The 21,793-nt window shown below is 44.0% G+C and overlaps 1 protein-coding gene across 5 annotated transcripts in view; it reads right to left on the reverse strand.

Annotated features, from left to right (window-relative positions):
• Window positions 1–21,793, reverse strand: part of RNF152 (ring finger protein 152) — a 78,255-nt gene that overhangs the window by 7,920 nt on the left and 48,542 nt on the right. The window lies entirely within an intron of this gene.

The following is a 21,793-nucleotide window of genomic DNA, read 5'->3' on the forward strand; positions in this document are numbered from 1 at the left end:
GTGAGGCTACGGGATTCCTGCTTGTAACGTCCCATGGAAGGTAAATGAGTTGTCTGGGTGGCTTCTTACGGTAAATCCTTGGCTCATTTCTAAAGGGAACACCTTCGTGGCCCTGGATGCTGCCCCATATGTTTGATAAAGGGGCAGTCTTGATCCCGTTCTGTGTATTTTGGTGGACCCTGGGGTTGTTCTTCTAAAATACACTGGAGACATTCTCCTGTTTTCGGCAAGTTTCTAGCATTTCCTAAAAGTCAAGGTCTTTCCTTAGACCCTCTGGTCTTCTTTTCCTGACACTACTACCCTACTGTAAGTATTCATTGCTAGATTCAGGCAACTTCACAAACCTAGGGACTCCATGTAACTAGCTCACTCATTTTATACAGGCTAGAACTATTCCTCTCTCATAGGAAATTAAAACGAGGCCTCCAAAGCAGCACACACAGGCATCTGTTATTTTTTTCCCACCAAATCATTGAAACAAAGTAATTCTTGTCATCTGGTTTTAAAGGAGACAAAAACAGAGCAAAACCCCAAACCCACGGCAACAAAAACCAGCAGTAGCATCGCACCTTCAGGCAGCGGCATCACAAACGCACATAAAGACCACTTGTATCTTTCAGTCAATTCTAATTTCATTACTGTTTAGGCTTGCATCCGGCCAACGGGACCCCAAGCAAATACTATTAACTCGCCAGTCGTAACCAAGTATTAAGTAGTGAAAGGCTGTCAGAGAAGATGGCAGGCAGCCCCCCACCATAAAACAGTAACAGCAAAAACAGTGTTAGCTTCCTGGTCTCAAAAGGAGGCAGAGCAACTTAACCGGGGTTTGAAGAACCCGCTAGTGTGCCAGTGTTTCAACGAAGGCTGCCCAACCCTGTTTCCTGTTGAAAGCATCCAAATTACGCGTCTCTGGATGGAGTCACGGTGACTCCGGAAGGAACGACCCAACCACTATTGCAGAAATAACTGCTAGTCCAAGAACCCCACCTGCCCCCAGAGCCACGAGCTAATGACACGGAAAAGCTCCTGCACGTGCTTCTTAAAAAGCAAACCTTTTTCTAACTTCCTTTGTGAAATTAAGAGGGTACTCCTTGCCAACAACATGATTGGTTAAAAATTAAAACTAAAAATGCAGAAAAAGCTGAAAGTAAAAAATAACCACTGGCAAAAATTCACAGTGACAGTCAAAAAGAGCGACGTATTGTAAAACATTTTAGCTGTAGTGACAGTGCCTAAATGCAATTATTGGAAGTCAGATAGAGCAACGGCATTCAGGAAGTTCGTATCATAATCAACTGCGTCTTTATCCACTGATTCAAGAAATGTTTACTGAATAATGGAAATTTGCTAAGGGTAGGCCTTAAGTGTTGTCACTGGAAAAAAGATATTTATTAGGTGATTGACAGGTTAATCAGTTAGATGGGGGTCTTTTCACAATGCGTATGTGTAGCAAATCACCACCGTGCACACCTTAACAGTTTTGTCAATCATACCTCAATAAAGCTGAAAAAAGTAAAAAGTAAAGAAATAAATATCTATAGAGCATCTATCATGCACAAAGCACAATGCTAGTAGCTACTGTAGGATATAAGGATAAATCAGATCCAAATCCTACTCTTAAGCAATTTAAGGTTACGTATGAATAAAAACATGAATAGATTTCCTCTCCCACTCATTTATTCATTCAAATTATTGAACATCTAACACATGTGAAGCATTATGGTATTTGTCTTTGTCCCTTGTAACTAAGACCTTATCACTGCCCATAGGAGACTCCCAGCCTAGAGATGACCATTTATGTATGTAAATAGTTGTAATATAAATACAAAGTGATGCACGCCCTAGGGGAGCTGGAGGAATCAGGAATGGCTCAATGAAAAATCTGGGTTATAGAGAGGATATTTAGGCATGGAAAATCAGGGGACAGTTTATTTTCAGTGTGAGCAAAGGAAAGAGTGTGTGCAATTACAGAGTTATTTCTCAACCTGCAGCAACTGGCTAGAGGACTTTTTTCCTAATACTACAGTAACTTAAAAATGCCCACTCTGATTGGTCGGCAATCAAAAAGAACGAAATCTTGCCATTTGCAACTACGTGGAGGGAACCAGAGGGTATTATGCTAAGCGAAATTAGTCAGAGAAAGACAAATATCATATGACTTCACTCATATGAGGAATTTAAAATACAAAACAGATGAACACAAAGGAAGGGAAGCAAAAATAATATAAAAACAGGGAGGAGGACAAAACAAGAGACTCTTAAATATAGAGAACAAACAGAGGCTTGCTGGAGGGGTTGTGGGGGGGAGGAAGGGCTATATGGGTAAGAGGCATTAAGGAATCTACTCCTGAAATCATTGTTGCACCATATGCTAACTACCTTGGATGCAAATTAAAAAATTAATTAGGGGCACCTGGGTGGCTCAGTCGGTTTGAGTGTCTGACTTCAGCTCAGGTCATGATCTCGTGGTCAGTGAGTTCGAGCTCCATGTCAGGCTCTGTGCTGACAGCTCAGAGCCTGGAGCCCGCTTCGGATTCTGTGTCTCTCCCTCTGCCCCTCCCATGCTAATGTTCTGTCTCTCTCTGTCTCTCAATAATAAGTAAATGTTAAAAAACATTTTTTAATTAATTAACTACTTAAAAAAAATCCCCACCCTGGGGTGCCTGGGTCTGTTAAATGTCCGACTTCGACTCAGGTCCTGATCTCCCAGTTGGTGGGTCTGAGCCCCATGTCAGGGTCTGCACTGACAGTGTGGAGCCTGCTTGGGATTCTATCTCCCTTTCTCTCTGCCCCGCCTCGACTGGCGCTCCCTAAATTTTTTTTAAAAAGCCCACTCTAAGAGTTTTATAGTTTTAGCTGTTATGTTTAGGTCTCAGATATAGATGCCTTTGAAAGAAACAAAATGCACACAGAACCTGCAAGCACCCTCCCACTGGCCCAGCTGGGGAGCACAGTCCTGCAGGGAGAGGAGAGGGGAGCGTGAGCACAGCCACGCGCAAACCACAGACTGTGGACAGCCTGGAGCACCAGACCAAGGATGTGGGACTTTGTAACGGGCAGTGGGAAAACACCAGAGGGTTATGAGTCTGAGAGCGATTCATTAGGTAGTCATATTCAGGATAGACTGGAAAGACCTGCTGGGAAGCTATTATAACATTAGACAAGAGGTAATGAGTAGTTGAAGGAAACAGTGGCAATTAGGATGAAGAGATGAGAAGTGCCGAGTGGTTCTAGAGAAGCCGGTGGGGAGCTGGCCGCGTATGGCAATGCAGGGCTGTGGTGGGAGAAGTCACAAGTAAAGTCTGAGAGGAGGGTGGCATCCTTAAGAGAAACAGGGATCCCGAGAGAATGACCATGAGTTCTGTTTGGGCCCTATTCCACTTGAGTGCGGGGAAGATATACGAAATAAATTATTCAGGAAGATATGAAAGAGTCAAAAATAAATAAATAAGTAAAGCTGAGGCGTGCCTGGGTGGGTGGCTCAGTCAGTTGAGCAGCCAACTCTTGATTTTGGCTCAGGTCCTGATCCCAGGATTGTGGGATCGAGCCCTGTGGTGGGCTCCGTGTGGAACGTGGAGCCTGCTTAAGATTCTCTCTGCCCTTCTCCTCCTTTCGCGTGCTCTAAAATAAAAAAATAATAATCATAATCATAATCAAATCTTTTTTTAAAGGCTGAAAATGTGGGGCTGATATTGCAGACAAGGGTCAGGCTTAGACCTCAGAGACCCAGCTGATGGCCACAGAGAAGAACTGTCATCCAGAGACAACAAAACAGAACAGAACAGAGAGATCCCCTTGGCGAACACATAGCTAAGTCTGATCAAAAGGAAGAATTGGGACAGAAGTAGAAGGAAACCCATCAACATATCCCAGCACGTATTGCCGGCAAAAAAGACGTCTGAGCAGCACAAGGTGATGGAGAGGGAACCTTAGGCCTTGGCGACCGCAAAGGCATTAGTACTTTTAAGAGCGTTTTCAGGGCAGTATCAGGGGCATACTGGACTCTGCAGGGTGCTAGTGTGTGAGTACTGGAGTCCCTTATGAGATGGTGTGAAGTGAGGGGGCAAGCTAGTAGCTTGGAGGGAGAGGAATCAAGAGACGCTTTGCTTTGAGAACAGAGAGCACAGGAGGCAGGAGGACTCCAAGCCGGGCGGTCTGTGCTGCGCTGTCCAACACAGGGAGCACCAGCCACAGGTGCAGGTGAAGGTAGTGTGTGGTGTCACAAAGGGGCACGTCCACGGGCTGCTGCAGTGGGGGGTGAGGGATGCAAATCCCCACTATGTTAGCAGTTAGGGTAGAATCTGCTGATCTCATACACAAGGTATTGAATTTGTTTTTTCTTTGCGTGCACACGTGAGCAGGGGAGGGGCAGAGAGGGAGGGAGAGAACCCCAAGCAGGCTCCACGCTGTCAGCGCAGGACGGGATGAGGGGCTCGAACTTACGAACCGTGAGATCATGACCTGAGCCGAAACCAAGAGCCAGATGCTTAACAGAGAGGGCCACCCAGGCGTCCCGTGAATTTATTTTTTTTCTTAAAGAACAAAAACAAGACACAGGATTTGCTGGTGAACCTTGGCAAATGCTCTTATCTCTTCTTACTGTTAAAGCCCATGGACAGAGTTAAGGTCACAGTATTACAGACCATAGGGAGATGTGAATGTGTGCGCATGCAAAGGACTGACGGCTTTGAGCTATGGTGACAGAAATGACAACATCGGGGAGGGGTATGAGGAAAAGCACAGACTCCTGCAATTTGTGAATTTGGAGACAGCTTTGTTTAACCATGGCCTTTAGGACAACTACCTTCAATATACACGGAGCTGGAACAAAAAGGTTTTCCTGACACCAAAATGAAAACAGTGACCACCAATTTATTAACCTTCCTTCTTGCCAAATTATTTACCTTACTTCCATATAAAAACGTGGGAAGCAGCTTAGCAGAGGAGGAAGAACAGGGGCTTTGGCCTCAAGGAATCCTGGGTCAAATCCTTGCCCTATCACTATCAGCTGTGACACGAGAGCAGGTCATTTAACCTCTGGAAGCCTGTTTCCTCACTGGCTAATGAGTTAAGACGGAGGTGTAGCTGAAGATCAAGTGAGTTGAAAGAGCTCGAGTACTGTGCTGTAGTGAAGGGTGCTGGTGCTCTCTCTCTGCCCCCTGACCCCAGATGCCTTCCAGTGCTGTGCGCCATCTGCCCAGAGAGCACTTCCTGGCTCTCAGAGAGCTGCCATTTTGAACAGCTTGGGAGGAGGCATGCCAGTGTTCGCCTTGGTAGTGCCCCAAGACCTGCCACACCATCATTTTTCAACAAAACCAACATGCAATTTTATTCGTGAATTTATATTCCAAGTAATGTTCACCTAATTGGTGTTGAGCTCCCTTAAAATTAGATTATACCACTGGATTTCCAACACTATCCAAGGAAGGCTAGGCCCTACAATATAGGCTGAGCACAAGAACAGAATGGGGAAACAGCTCCAATTTACATGCCCAGCCACTCAAGCCATTTTGAAGGCCGCATCTCTGATTTATACATGGATTTGCTCTATGGTAGGCCAGCCTGTACTGCATTCCAGTGTATTTTCTGCAGCATAATTAGTAATAATGATGATCAGTTAGGTAAAGAGAAGAAAATTTATGAGGCTATGGACCGAAGCTAATGGTGAGTCATCCCATTTCCCTTTCTTCAGAAACTGGAAAGGTGTGAGTCGACTACGGAAGAAAGGGAATGGAAACGAGGCGCACGTAAGCTGGGAAATAAATTCAGAGTTCCTGGCCAAATGCATCACACCCAAAGCACACACTGGCGGAAGCTTTAGAAACTGGAGTTTGATGTTTATTTCCTTAAAGGAGCAAGATCCACACTCAAATAAGACACTCATTACACTTAAAAGGAAAGTGCACTTTAGTGGAGTGCGTACAAACAGGTGTATATGGAAATATCCTGGAAGAATTTTTTTTTAACTTTTCCTTTTTTTAAATTTTTTTAAATGTTTTTATTTTATTTTTGAGAGAGAGAGAGAGAGAAAGCAGGAGTGGGGGAAGAACACAGAGAGAGGGAGACACAGAATCTGAAGCAGGCTCCAGGCTCTGAGCTGTCAGCACAGAGCCTGACGTGGGGCTCGAACCCACAAGCCGTGAGATCATGACCTGAGCCGAAGTTGGACGCTCAACCGACAGAGACACCCAGGCGCCCCAACTAGAACAATTTTTAAATGTCACTACCATTTATTTTGAAAGACTCTAAAGATCAAAAATCAGATCACAAAAAGAGGAATAGCAGCTAAAGGTGAGCATTCTCGAGAAAATTGTGACTTATAAGATAGAACTTATTTTCAAACATATTTTCATAAAACAGTACTTAGTTTCATAAATGATGTCAGCAGTACAATATACAGATCAAAGGCCTTGAATAGTCATTGAATGCAATACTAGCTCATGCCCTGGTTTAAAATACTTTTAAAAATGAATTGAGATTTGTGTAAATAGAGGGAGGTGCAATTTGGGGTGGGGGTGGGGATGCCCAAAACTAAAGGGTTGTGTATGTTGCTGTCATTTGGGGGCAATGGATAGCTGATGCTTTACAACATTGATCCATCCATTTTCACAAAATAAAATTTCCTCATTTTTAAAAACAACTGTATAATTTTAAGCACCTTTATAAAAGGTGTGGGTATGATAAAGTGCTACCATGAATTTAGTGGGTGGTAAAACAGCAAAGGTCTCCAATACTGAATTTTTATAGTCCCAGTTGCTGTTAGAAGTTCAGGTATATAAGGATAAATAAGCCGATGAAGTAAGTAACACAGATAGTTTTATTCTGCTTGCACTCTTAAGACTCTTCATTCATTCTGATTTAGATTTGTGGCTGTGACATGGGACGCCTGGGGGGTTCAGTCAGTTAAGCGTCCGACTTCGGCTTAGGTCATGATCTTGGACTTTGTGAGTTCCAGCTCTGCATCGGGCTCTGTGCTGATGGCTCAGAGCCTGGAGCCTGCTTCGGATTCTATGTCTCCCTCTCTCTCTGCCCCTCCCCCACTCGCATTCTGTCTCTCTCTCTCTCTCTCTCTCAAAAAGATAAATAAACATTAAAAAAAATGTTCAGGTTTGTGGCCGTGACATTAATTGGGAAGCCTCCCTCAGAACTGTGGCATGAACTGACAGTGATTACATCTGGCTGACCTTGAGCTGTCCCATCTGATGAACTCCATGAGGACCTTAAATTCAATGGTTATGCTGAACAAAAGTCAAAGTCAAAGATTAAACTAGACACTGTCCTGCCTCGCTTACTCTTTTGAAAGAGCATGTCTTTCTGATGCAGATAATTCACTTCATTCTTTGAGAAAGTGTAAGGATTGGAAACGGGATTAAATAAAATAAATACAGTTCCATTTAATTTGGTATTTCAGCTGGCAAGACCACTTAGTTACATTGGCTCTTCACAAACACTCTCATCAGGGGCAAGAATGGGAATAGCCTGGCAGTGACAGATGTGTCACTGACTTTTCGTCCTCTGACAGCCGAGAGCAATCCTTTCAGGACACAGTTGCCCAATACATGCAGACTCCCACTGGTGTAACTATCTCTGATTTAATGGAGAAGGCAGGGGATTTGGGGACTCTGACAAATTTTAGATGAGAACTCCATCAACCCAAACTCGAATATCTGCATTGCTTCCTCCTCTGACCATCCTTGGTCTGCTGTATTTAACGATGTAAGGAATCTAGAAAATGAACACTGTCACTTATGAGTCTTGGGTGACCAGAAAGATGCATCAGGGAATGGTCTGGAGCCAGACTGGTCTGGGTGGCAGAGGCAGGCAGGGTGGGCCAGAGGTACCGTGGCTAGGCAGGCAGAGGGCAGCAGGTTAGCCAGAATGCCGGGGTCAGCCCCTGGGACTGCTGCAGTCCAAATGGACCAGGCCACGGGACAGATGCCAGTTCTGTCCTCTGAAAATGCACACAACCAAGCAGCTGAGATGGAACCACAGTCTGCAGAGATGTTGTTCACCCTGGCACATCTCATTTACGCAGAAGTTAGAAAAAAAAGATGAACGAATCTGACCCATCCATCACCTGGCAATGCGTATTTAAAATCAAAGTGTATCGGAATCAAAACATCTTAGGAATTAAAGCCAAATTTCAGAATGGCCACGAGTGATAATAACCATTGGTTTTTGTTTCTTCCCACAGCTATCAAACACTCATTGATTGCTCTTAGGGGTCAGGAGGTAAGGATTTTAGCTCTAATTCTACCCTAATCAGATGGGTTGCCTTAAGCAAGTCAGCTCTCCACGAGCTGCAGTGTTTTCACCTAAGAGGGCACTAGACTAGATGATCACCCAAAGTACCTTCTAGCAAACCTAGTTCTACCACCTGAACACACTCACACTGCTGGGTTTCCGATGGCCTGACAGAGTTATCAGGCTGTTTATTCTGTGCTTATAATACCTGACAGATAATTTGTACATATCATGTTAATGATCTCGTAAGAATGCACATCTAAGTGAGAGAGCGGCCATCTCAATAAATGGGAGGCAACTTACGTTAGAAATTTCTTCTTTTGTGCCTCTGCTTTAACGAATGAGTCTAACTAGAGCTAACACGCTAACAGAAACAACCACAACTTCAATTTGTAGCAACAATCCAAAGAATAACCATCTTATGTCTCATCAATAACCTTCTTAGATAAGTAAGATACCGCTATTACCCCAACTTGCTATCGGGTGAAGGTGGGCCCCAGCTTTCCCTTGAAAAGAATTCTGCACAGCTGTCCCCCTCACACAGAGGCTAACGCTGGCATAAATCAGACACACTGCCTCACCTTTGCTTGTTCTGATCACCAAGTAACGGTCAAGGAAAAGTTGCAGACACTCATAAACACAGAGAAGAGATATAAAGACCTGTCATGGGATTCCCCAGGCTCCCTGGAGAGAAGGGATAATAAAAGATGCCATCAGACAGACAGGCAGGCAAAACAAAGGGAAAATGATCAATTACCCCAACTCCTAGAATTCTGAGTACAGCTGAAGGAACTGACAAGTCAGGCATACAAGTAAAGCCAAAGAAATGAAAAACAAACAAAAATCTGAAGCCTTCTCAATGGCTGGTCATCTACTAAGGCAAAACATTTCAGCAAGTATTTATTGGGAACCCAGCGTGTACCAAGCATTACCCAAGGCACTGGGACACTATGGCAAACTAGAACCTTTGCCCTCAAGGAGCCTGGATGTGCACCTGAAGGAAGAGCTACGGAGAGAGATCCACAGGGGAGGTGGGGAGGGCAGACAGAGCACTGAAAGGAGCTGCTTATCAAGTGATCGTAGTGTTCAACGGATCATGCACAGGGCTTAGACAGAACTACGAAACAAAGAACTATCACTACCTGTTAGTGATAGTGTTAGATAGATGGTGATAAATAGATAGATAGATAGATAGATAGATAGATAGATAGATAGCGATAGTGTTAGATATTGTTAGAGCCAGAGAGGCTGCTGGAACTGAAGGAGGCTACCAGCTGGCCCTCTGTTCTTTCTACTCCAACGACACTGGAGAACAGAAGAGTCAGAGGGAAGGACACCAACATTTTCTTTTAGGATTAAGCATCACATCTGATTCATGTGGGCATCACCCCAGACAGCAGTGTGGGCTCTGAGCCTCCAAGCCTCAAGAGAAGCAGGGATTTGAGGTGGCACCTCAAGGCAGTTTAGAGACAGCCCATTAGGTCATCACTGGGGAGGAGGGTCTGAGCGCTTAGAGTTGTGCATTAAGGACCGTGAGGCTCTAAGTAGGCAAGCTCCTTGGAGAGCCAAGGCTCCTCTCTGCTGTGGGTCCCCACGGCCCCTGCTCTTCTCATGCGGGGTACAGGGGACCCCTGAAGGCCCCAGACAGACTTCCTATGTATATATTTCCATCTCCAAAATGTGAGTCACACATGTGCATTGCATGCTTTTTCTCTTGCCCAACCACCAATGCCAGCACAAACTGAAGCCTTCAGGCAATTTGTTTTTCAAAGTGTTCCCAATACATTTTATCTATATCAGGGACCCACAACCTTCTTATATAAGGAGGTAGATAGGTGGGGCGCCTGGGTGGCTCAGTCGGTTAAGCGTTTACTTCGGCTCAGGTCATGATCTCACAGTTCGTGGGTTCAAGCCCCGCCTTAGGCTCTGCACTGACAGCTCGGAGCCTGGAGCCTGCTTCGGATTCTGTGTCTCCCTCTCTCTCTGCCCCTCCGCTGCTCACGCTCTGTCTCTGTCTCTCAAAAAATGAATAAACATTAAAAAAAAAAAAAGAGGTAGATAGGTATCTTAGGCTTTTAGGCTTTGTGGGTCATACAGGCTCATTCACAAATCCTGAACTCTGCAGTCAAGGTTGTGGAAGCAGTCATAGACAACAGACAAGGAACAGTGCCTTTATAAAAACAGGCTGAAGCTGGATTTGGCCAACAGGCCATGGTTTGCTGACCCCAGATCTCCATCATTTCTCCTCAGCCCTGCCCTTCATCCCCTAAACTCAGTATATTATTCCACAGACACCCATCCTCACGTCAGCTTCCTGCTCTAACATTCGTTGTCTCACCTCGTTCCTGTCAAGCTACAGAAGGCAAAATATTTTCATAGTTATTCAGGGGAGACAATAAGAAAACATCAGCTTTATAGAAGCAATGCCTTTTCAAATGACTGTTCGCAAAAACAGGAAGGAAGAGAGGTGAGCAAAGAATACAGACAATTTCCATCAGTCACCCGTCCCAACAAGTACTAAGACCACTCATGAGAGCATAAAGGTAGGGTTCCAGACTTCCTTCACACTTAGAAATACAGATCTAGTACTTCAACAAAATGGGCAAGAACTCTAGAATTCATCGTGACCGCTCCAGATTAAAGATGACCCCTAACTGGATGGAACTCCAGAGACACAATGGTAATGCCACTTGACGGTCTAACTGTGGACACAATCCTCTGTTCGTCTCCACAGGTACGGCAGGCCAAGAAATAGCTGGACAAATTGATTTTTTATTTTTATTTTTTATAAAAATTTTTTATGTTTATTTACTTGTGAGAGAGAGACAGAGTGTGAGCGGGGGAGGGGCAGAGAGAGAGGGAGACACAGAATCCTAAGCAGGCTCCAGGCTCTGAGCTGTCAGCAGCACAGAGCCCGATGCGGGGTCTGAACCCACGAACGGTGAGATCAGGACCTGAGCCGAAGTCGGATATTCAACCGACTGAGCCACCCAGGCGCCCCTGGACAAATTTAGATCCGGCTGGGTGAATCTCAGCTTTACGCTGTAGCATCTTATGGTCGTTCACCTTTATCAAGAAGGAACATTGGGTAAATTTCCCAGACACACAAAGAATTCCTTCCAGGTGCCACGGAACATGTATGATGATGATAGCTCCACTCATCTGAGGTGCCCTAAGGCTAGAAAGGGTGCAGGACAGGAAAGTCTTGGCTCAACCAAAAAAAAAAAAAAAATCTAACTATTGGGACTCATCTACTTTTACATATTTAAAAAATATATATTTCTTAAATTTCTTCAGATTATCCAGAAAGCATTCTATATTAAACATTTGGAAGGAACAGCACATGAAAAACCTGGTGGGTTTTATGGCTATCTCTTTAAATAAATCTATTCAGAAGCCATTCATAAGATTATTCTCTTTGAGCAGAGTGCGTTTACGGCTGCAGTCTCTCTACCCTGCCGTCAATTTCGATGATTCATGGCATAAGTTAAGTCTCAAACCGAAGTTGCTAAGGATTCCTAAAGGCATCGGCACTAAACGAAACCCAGGAAGCAGCATGGGGGGGCACGGGGGGAGTCAGCTGTCAGCCTGCGTGCTACACTTCTGCTTTTTCTGACATTCAGCTGCAGCAATTCAATGAGACTTGATTTGCCACTTAAGCAAGGTAGGAAGAAAAAAGTACACCCCTCCCCCAAACTGGATATTGAATGGTAGTGCAACCAAATGAAACCGATCATTAACCCATCCTTCCCAACCAAACAAGAAATCCAAAAGATTTCTCCTTTGTTTTCTTAGATTTATTTCTACGTCAACACTGAAGTAATATTTGACAATAAAATGCACGTATTTTAAGCGTGCAGTTCAAGGAGTTTTGACAACTGTACATAGCTGCGTGACCACTATGCCAATCAAGCTCTTTCCGTCACCCCAGACGGTCCCTTTGTGCCTCAGTCCATCCCCCCTGCCCCATCCCTGCTCCATCTTTGACTCTGTTTCCAAATTTAAAAGCTGATCTGTAGGTGTAGGTTTAGGGGGGGTGGTAATATTCTGAGTGTACTTTCAGATGACCTAGGACCGTGTTTTGGGGAAGGTGTTGAATCAGCTTCCTATTCCCCAGAGACAACCATAGAGTAACAAACAGTACTCTGAAGGCACGCACTGAGTACAAGGCAGTACAAGGCACTCTTCTGGGTTTGGGGGACCCAAAGAGAAAAAGATGGGTCCCTTCCTGCAACGATGACCATGCGAATAACCGCAGCGCAGTGTGGTCTGGGCTTACGGTAGGGGATCGGATGGCAAGGGAAGCAGCAGCAGCTGTGTCTGTCTGGGGACGCCCGGGAAGCTTTTTCAGGAAAAGGTGGAATTTTCACTTCAAGGATGAGGACACAGCATACACGACAGCACCGAGTCCTAGACGAGGCAGTACCAGCAGTTAGGAGCAGTGATCAGAACCTGTGGCCTCCAGCGGTACCCAAATTATGTCTGTAAAAGGTGATAATGACAGCGCCTACCTCAGAGGTTGTTCAGATTAAAGCATGTAAAACACTTAGAACAGCGCCTGACACCCTGGTGGCCCCTCCTGGCATGACGACTATCTGATGAGGATGACAAGAGGAGGCCTAAACAGAACCCGAAAGACGGGGAGGCGGTGTGGTCTGAGCAGTATGTTGACCAATCGGTCACTTAAGCACAGCCCTTCCCTCCATGCTCCGAGCCCAACAGAAAGGCAGACAAAGAAACAGATGGAACTGAAAATACAGGCTTGGCTACACTCAAGCAAGACTGGAGGAAGCGGGCTGGGCCCCAAAGCCAAAATGGCACTTCCTGTTTCTTTGCATTCTGGTCCCGGAACACAGCAGCTGTCCCTGCAGGCTGGGAAGGGCCAGGTCACTAGGTGGCAGTAGGAACAGAGACCAAAACATGCCCCCGAAGAGGGCAAATAAGTCAGTGAGAGAGAGAGGGGAAGAGGAAGGGAATGGGGAAGGAAAGAAAGCAAACCACAGCGGGGGCTCTTCCCCTCCTCCTTCCAAATCCTCAGCAAGGGGTGCCGAGAAAGGCCCAGTGGCAGGCAGGAGCGGCACATCTTATTCTATGGAATTCGATTCCATTCCAAGGAATGGAAAAATGGCTGCTCCCCTTCCTGTTACTCAGAGTTTGCATTTTATCCCGTGAGTGACAGGGCTGGTGAAGACTTCACTGCGGAGGAATATCACAATCATAACTGCATTGCCTTTTTTTCTTTTTAACCATTTTAAAGTATATAACTCAGTGGCCTTCAGTGCAGTCATAATGGTGGGTAACCATCATCACTGTTTCCAGAACTTTCCCATCATCCCAAACAGAAACTCTTGTAGGGGCCAAGGGTAGGTCACCCCAAGATGGGCCACTTTGACATGAAGATTATTACGAGTTAAAAGCAATCCAGGGGCGCCTGAGTGGCTCGGTCAGTTGACTCAAGAGTCGTCTGACTCTTGGTTTCAGCTCAGGTCATGATCCCACTGGTTCACGGGATCGAGTCCCACGTCGGGCTCCATGCTGACAGAGGGAAGTCTGCTTGGGATTCTCTCTCTCCATCTCTCTCTCTGCCCCTCCCCTGCTCACTTTCTCTCTCTCTCTCTCAAAATAAATAAGTACACTTAAAAACAAAACCAAACAATCCAAACCCAACAGATTCAGGAAATGCTCTCCACCTCCCTGTCAATTGCCTGCTTGTACCAAGAAGAGAGCTGTTAACAGAGTTCTCTTTACCTAAGAAACTTATCTCCTTATCAGAGCAACCTTTGTGTTGCAAACATCTCCTCTACCTTCCCACTAATGGTCTTTCTTATAGGTCTAATAGGAATTTCTTCCTCCCTGACACTCTGTACTCTAGAACAGTAACTCCCCACTTCCCCTTCCCCACAGCCCCTGGTAACCTCTGTGCTGCTTTTGTTTCTCAATGAATTTGCCTATTCGAGGTGCTTCATATAAGTGGAATCATATCGCTGTCCATTTGTGTCTGGCCTATGTCACTAGGCATGTTTTCAAGGTTCACCCATGTTGTGGCACGTTCTCAGACTTTCATTCCTTTTAATGGCTGAGTAATATTCCATTGTGCATTAGTTGGTACAGCTCCTTGGGCAGCAGTTTGGGGAATGAATTGGGAGGGGTTCAAGTGAAGGGGGTGGTCATGGCTGGAAGGCAGTCAGGGGGGATGGAGGGAAGGGGAAAGAGCAACTGAAGAGGACTTGAGCTGCTTAGAATTAGAGAGGAGAGGGAGTGTCAGGCAGCCCTCTCGCTCAACTGTAGACCCCAACAGTTAAAACCAGAAATAGACAAGACAGCTGAACTCATGCTCTAGCTGAAATCCACTGTGTTCGTTTCTTACCGCATTTTCTTGAGGCACCGACCAAGCTATCTCACAATGACTGTAACATTCTAATCGCCAGGCCAGAAAAGCCCAGATAGCAAGGTAATGTCTAGAAGACCACACCCCACATGCCTCCTTCCCTGCCTGTGATCACGTGCTGAATACATACCAACCCCCACCTGTGATCATAGCTCCCTGCCTGCTCTCTTGCACATATCTTCCTGAACTTCTCCTATAAAGTCCCAATGGACATCTTGCCAGCATAGAGGTCAATTGTTATGGCTCGAGCCTGCTGCCTCCCCAGGCTGATAGCACCTGAAATACATTTCTCCCTTTCTCTTTTCCAAACTCATCTCGTGAGTTATTGGCTTCTCTCGCAACAAGTTTATCCAAATTTGCTTGGCAACAGTGTTGGCCAACCCAGCCAGGAGCTACACTTTTGATCCGTCTGGCCCCCTTGAGTTCCCCAGGATGAGCGGCTGACCACAGCAGCACAGAGGGCTCATGCATACGTTTCTGAGTTAGTGACTATGATAAGACCATTTGGTAACACAAAGTGGGGGAGGGAAAGATCCCCAGGTTTGTGGTTCAGCCTACTGGATAGAGGTCAGACTTCTGAGGAGGGCTGCTTCTTGAAATGTGGCACAGGGTCTGAGGGTTACAGAAATGGCCAATACATTGTGAATTTTGAAAATTTTTAACTGCTCAAGTCATGACTTCTATGTGAAATTTAGACAACCACTGGGAAACCAGCATTACTGCATAATTTTATTTATATGAAGTTATATTTCACAAGTCAATTATTAGACAATGAAGAAATGGGTATTTTCATTAGCGGGTCTTCTAGAAAAAACAGGGGAGAAGAGACTGAACCACAAATGTCTAACTTCACAAAGATTAAAACTTAGCAGTATTCAAATTCTTCTCTCTGAAAAGGCACAGTAAAATACTTGTATGAGGTTCTATGGTGCCGGGCTAGAGTGGTTTATTAGGTCACCACATTGTCCAATAACAACTGTCACCAGGCTCCAAGCCATTTTTTGCCTTGTAAATTCCTTTCTCTCTAAACCCTGGCTTGATTACCAACTCCGTGCAAGGAAATGCTCAGATTCACCATCTCTCTCTTGCTTATTCAGTTTTGAGTTCCCCCCTCCTCTTCAAACAGACACATCTTTACAGATTACTAAAGCTTGCCAAGCCCAGTAGACGGTATACAGCGGGCACTCGTTTATGAAATAACACCCAGATAAAAGAGCACACCTGCCCCTCACTCTCTTATTACCTCGATAAGAAGACTATTCAACTTCCCCAGGGAGCTGGGCGGCTCAGTTGGTTAAGCATCTGACTCTTGATTTCGGCTCAGGTCATGATCAAACGGTTCGTGGGTTTGAGCCCCGAATGGGGCTTTGCACTGACAGTGCAGAACCTGCTTGGGATTCTGTCCCCCTCTCTCTCTGCCCCTCCCCTGCTTGTACTCTTTTTCTCTCTCTTTCAAAATAAATAAATAAATAAACTTAAAAAAAAAAAAAAAAAAAGGATATTCAAGCAGCCCCAAACTAAAATGTGAGGTTATGGATTATCCAAATTTTTACATCCAAGACCACACACAAAGTATTTAAGCTTCAAGGGGGAAAAAAAAAATCAAGCAATCATGCTTACCCTGCTCTCACCAAGTACCCTTGAAGCAAAAAGACACTGTAAAAATGCAATTTCTAAGTTTGTTAGAAGGCGGTGATTCATGTTATCAAAAAACTTTACATGTAAATGACTTCTATAAAAAAATATTTTCTTGTTAAATGTTAAAGCTTAAAGATCAAATAGGAAATTTAGTTCCAAAACATTTTCTTAATTATGTAACCTTTTCAGAATGTGAATACATATTCTAAATATAGTATGTACTTGTAAGGATATATATGTGTCATGATCTATAAGAATATTTATGTATAGGCCACATAAAAATCCGATTCATTTTTTTTGAAACTCAAAGACGCAATTCCTAATTCTTAAACTAGTTTTATTACAGGGTTATTGTAATTATTACAATAATTAAAATCAAATTATTGTAATAATTATTACAACAATAAAATCAAATATATTCAATTTTAGGGGAAGTAAAATGTTGTCACATTTTTACACTATTGACAGTCACTTAAACATCTGACTTCATCAGTAATGATCAGCACAATAATTTTTAACTAATGCAAAAGGATACTTTTTGGTTGGGATAAAATCATTCTGTAGTAAAGTCTTCACTGTTACTCACAACATGGATATTTAATTTTTGTTTTATTTCCCAAGTAGCCATGTACTACCCTATTAAATTAAGCCTGTTTAATCTACCAATTAACTTCCTGAGTGTCAGTTTTCATATCCCTTGTGGAAAAAAACTCGCATACTTACCTTTCTCAGAATAGTCACAAAATAGATCTAAAAGCAATGTTGATTTTTTTTCTATTAGCCAAAGTCTACTTTTGAATTCAAAACACAGCGAGATAGCAATAACAGGAGTAAAAACAACAAATACAAATTTCAATGAAAATAGATGTCTCACAAACCATTAGCTGATGTAGGTCATGGGAATCAGATTATATCGGTTTATTGAGACCGCCAGTCTATTTCAGAAAATAATTCTCTAATGCTCTCAAATTACTGAGTAACTTAAAATAAAACAAGGTTGAATCTAACCTACATTGAAAGGGGCAAGAGGTAGCAAAGCCTCAAAGAAATTCCAATCCAAGGTGATGCACAGCACACCCTTCCCACCCCCCTCCCCCCTCCTACTACCTCTCCCACTGCCCCTCTACTCCCACCCTGGCAGCTGCAATCCAGTCCCAGTGCCCACAGGAACTCCCGTCCTTCACTTTAACTGTCGCAATCCCTGTGTCTTCCCGTCAATGGAATATCAATGAAACCACAGAACCACAGACTCACACACAAATACATGTTCCTGAGGAAGTGATTCTAGAGCTAACATCACTGAACTCGAGGCCCAGGCTGTTAGTCTCATCTGTTTGTTTTCCTTCAGCTGATGGGAAACATTCTAGGGCTCTCAAGGCCAAAGGGACTATGCATTTTTTAAATGCCTTCTATCCCTGAAGCTGGATTACAATAAGCAGATAAAGAGCCAGAAACGTCATGACAACAATTTGCAGAGATTTTTCTTTCTGCCCATCAATCCAGAATGGGGCAATCAATACATCATCCAGGCCACCCTTCCCAATAGAACCTGATTGCCATTTGCATTGAAAAAAAATTCATCCACAAGATGAAATATCATATACAATGGGAATACCAAGTCCTTTTATTATGGGTGCGGTTAGCAAAACACTAATGCAAAACTGCTTTATTCCACAAATCAGCAAGTCGTCATTCGTGCAATCAGCCATCCAGGGAATTACTGAGCACCTACCACCACCAGGCACTGGAGCAACTGATGTGGCCCTTGATTGCTTAACCAAGTCCTTGTCACGCTCTGGCTTGAAATCCACCCTCCAGCCACTCTGAGCCACTTGCACTTCTGTAAAAGCAACGTGCCTCTCTTGCCTCCAAGGCCCCGTACACACATCATTCTCTTAGCTTAGAATGCCATCCCCTTCTCTGGCCTGGAAAAATCCAGCCCAGATGTCCACCACTCATTCCAAGATAGCATCTCTTACCCCTCTAGCTGGGCTAGGCGCCACTCCTACGTTCTCATATTCTGTTTACTTGTGTCTCCCCCGTTGGAAAGAGTTCCTTCAGGGCAGGAACCTACTTACATCCTGTGTTTGACCAACTGAGGGGTTCAAAGGACTCCTGTTTACCTGCATCTCCCCAAAGCAGAATGAATACCTGAGGACAGGGATCTGGCCTGTCCTGTATCCTTTCCTTAGTACAAAGGCAATGACTGCCATCCAGTAAGAGCTCAATAAATGCTTACGGACTAAATGAAAACTAACTGAAATCAGGCCACTTTTGAAAAATTAAGGACATACGGTCACCAGTATTTGTAGGGAATTCAGGAATCATGAACATGGTTAAGATTCATGCATTAACAGTATGCTTTCATTTACTTCTTCCTAGAATGGTAAGCTAAAGGAAGGGATTGCTGTGTTGGTTAACAAACTTAGATGTTAAACTAGTACTTCTATAAAATCATTTCCCATGCCTCATAATGTCCACTGAATACATCAGTGCTTGGGAGTGTGGTACCAATGCAAAAACTCCAGGACTGATTGTGACGTCAACTAAGGTTTGAGAGCCACTGATCATTCCTCTAACTAAAAAGGACTCTAACAATCCATCCCACACCAGGCACACTCACACACTGCTCTTGGGAGAACACATCAGCAGGAGGGGCGGGTGTCGTTATCTGACAAAGCTCTGTGTGATTTACATTTACCTGTTGACCTAGTAATTCCTAGGTAATTACATTTACCTGTTGACCTAGCTTAGTGAGCTAAGTGCTCACTCTGAAAATACACCTCCATTACTACAAAATAAAACATTCACAAGGTAATTCATTTCACCATTATTTGTAACAGCCTTGTCTGGGGGGGGCGGGGGGGGGGAGAAATTTAAATTCCCATTCACAGAAGCTAATTGGTTTCTATCCACTCAGTTGGAGTAGCATGGTATGTGGTCATACAGAAGAATGTGGAAGATGCTATGAATGACTTTGGAATGACAACCTGGTTATACTATGTGGAAGGAAAAAAACAAAGCAAGGTGAAAGAAAGAAGGCGAATAAGAAGATATATTTGCTTATTTTTATGGAAATCAACAGAGAACAAACCAATTAATGTAAATGGCCACATATAAGGGGGTGGGTGGGAATGGAGAGGAAGGGCTTGGGGCTGAGGCCTCTCTCAGTATCTCTTGTACAGCCATGACTTTTGAGTCATGTAGACATTTTACATCTTCAAAAAAAATTAATTAAATCAAAAAAGGATGAAAATCAAACCCTAAAATTAAATAGATTAAATTATATATATAATTTAAAATATATAAAAATATATAATATATAATCAATTAAATATATTAAAAAATATATAAAATTAAACAACCGAGCTGAACTCAGATAGACAACATAACCATCATAACAGAGCCAACATAACCAAAGGGGGAAAATGTAGAAAGAGAAGAAGAAAGAGAGGAAGGGGGAGGGTGTTCTCTCTAATTATGAATCCTGGCTTATATATGAAAAATGACAAATTAATTTTTACAACCACCATTTTGCTACCCCCAATGTAGTGACTGACTTGGGCAATGATCATCCATAAATGCTAAAAATCACTGGGTTGAAAAGTTGCTGGAAGACAGCATAGCATATTTACTTGCCTCAAAGATCAGCTCACAGATTGCTTATTAAATGGTGAAGAGAAAAGTCATCTCTACACTGGAGGGATCTGGCACGTATCACCTTAACCAAAGATCTAACTTAGCACCTCCCAATAATGGCACAGACCGATGTCATGTGCCTTCTACAGCGGTGCATGGAAGCACACAATATTGCTTGTGAGGTACCATGCCAAAATGTTCATCTTGAATTTAATCACAAGGAACAAGACGCGTAGGACTTTTATGAGCTCCTCAACACTGGCAACGTTGTGGAAAGGAAAACAAAAGCAAGGAGACTGTTCTAGATTATAAGAGACTGAGAAGATGCACGAACCATGTTGGGATCCACGACTTGGCAGCAGGGATGGGAGGGGGGAGTGACTCTACAGTGATAAAGGACATATAATATAATGTGGACTTTACATTAGATGATATTATTGAACTGACGGTGAATTTCTTGGGTGTCATGCGGTGATTTTGTAGGAGAATGTCCTTGTTCTCAGGAGATGTATTCTGGGAGTGAAGTGTCATGATGCCTGCAAATGTGTAAAATTCATCTCCATTCCACCTGTTCAGTTAGTCCTTCTATTTCTAAGATTATAGGTGAGAGAAAGCTAAACACAGCTAAAGCCAGCCTCGTATGCGTCTCAAAAAGCTGCCAGTCATACTTCATAAACTTGGGAGGATCTACAAAAATAAAACCTCCTATTATGGGCTGAATTGTGCCCCCCCCCCATAATTCACACGTTGAAGTACTAACCCCAGTTCTCACCTCAGAATGTGACCACGTTTAGAGATGGGGCCTTTAAAGAGGTGATTGAGTTAAATAAAATGAGGTCACGAGGGTGGCCCTAATTCAATATGACTACGTCCTTGTCAAGAGGGGAAATGAGGGCACAGACAGGTATTTCGAAGACCACGTGAAGACTCACGGAGAAGGTGGCCATCTATAAGCCAAGGACACAGGCCTCAGAAGAAATCAACCCTGCTGATACCTAGATCTGAGACTTCTAGTCTCCAGAACTGCGAGAATATACATTTCTGTTGTCAATGCCACCCAGCCCGTGCTACGTTGTAATGGCAGCCTAAGCAAATGAATACACTGGCTTTGTGCTGTTCTTTTCTTTCTTTTTGTTTAAGATTTTATTTGTAAGTAATCTCTACACCTAACGTGGGACTCGAACCCACAACTCCGAGATCAAGAGTTGCACGCACGACCAACTGAGCCAGCCAGGTGCCCCTTGTGCTTATCTTAATTTTCTATTTTACCAGGCCAAGTGTCTAGCAGGGCTCCTGGCACCCAAATGCATTCTTTCCTTTAGACTCCACTAGAGTGGTACTCAGGGTCCTTAGACCTCGTCCCCGTTAATCACACAGGCTCTGTCTCCCACCCCCACACCTTCCCCTAGGCTCCAGGACACCCTCCGACTCCTGGTTCTTTGCCTCTGTGCCTTTCTTTGAAGAAACATACACACTGTTCCTCCAGACTCGAAAGTTTCCCTCTACAATCCCTATAAAGTTGGAGGAGGGGAGCCTGGGTGGCTCTGTCAGTTAAGCCTCCGACTTTGGCTCAGGTCATGATTTCATGGTTTGTGGGTTTGAGCCCCACATCAGAGCCTGCAGCCTGCTTTGGGTTCTATGTCTCCCCTCTCTCTCTGCCCTTCCCCTACTCATGCTCTGTCTCTCTCTCAAAAATAAATAAAACATTAAAAAAAAAAAAAGTTGGAGGCTCCCTCCTCCCGAGTTCCTCAGCCCTGTCCAGCCTCTATGAATCCCCTTCCCATGCTGCATTGTAACTACTTGTTCATTCAGTTTTCCCCTCCCCATCTGGTTCCTCTAGAGCAGGAAATGGGTGTTCTTTGTCTTTATAAACCACAGCTTTTA

This window comes from Acinonyx jubatus, chromosome D3 (assembly GCF_027475565.1).
Source record: "Acinonyx jubatus isolate Ajub_Pintada_27869175 chromosome D3, VMU_Ajub_asm_v1.0, whole genome shotgun sequence".
NCBI classification, from domain to species: domain Eukaryota; kingdom Metazoa; phylum Chordata; class Mammalia; order Carnivora; family Felidae; genus Acinonyx; species Acinonyx jubatus.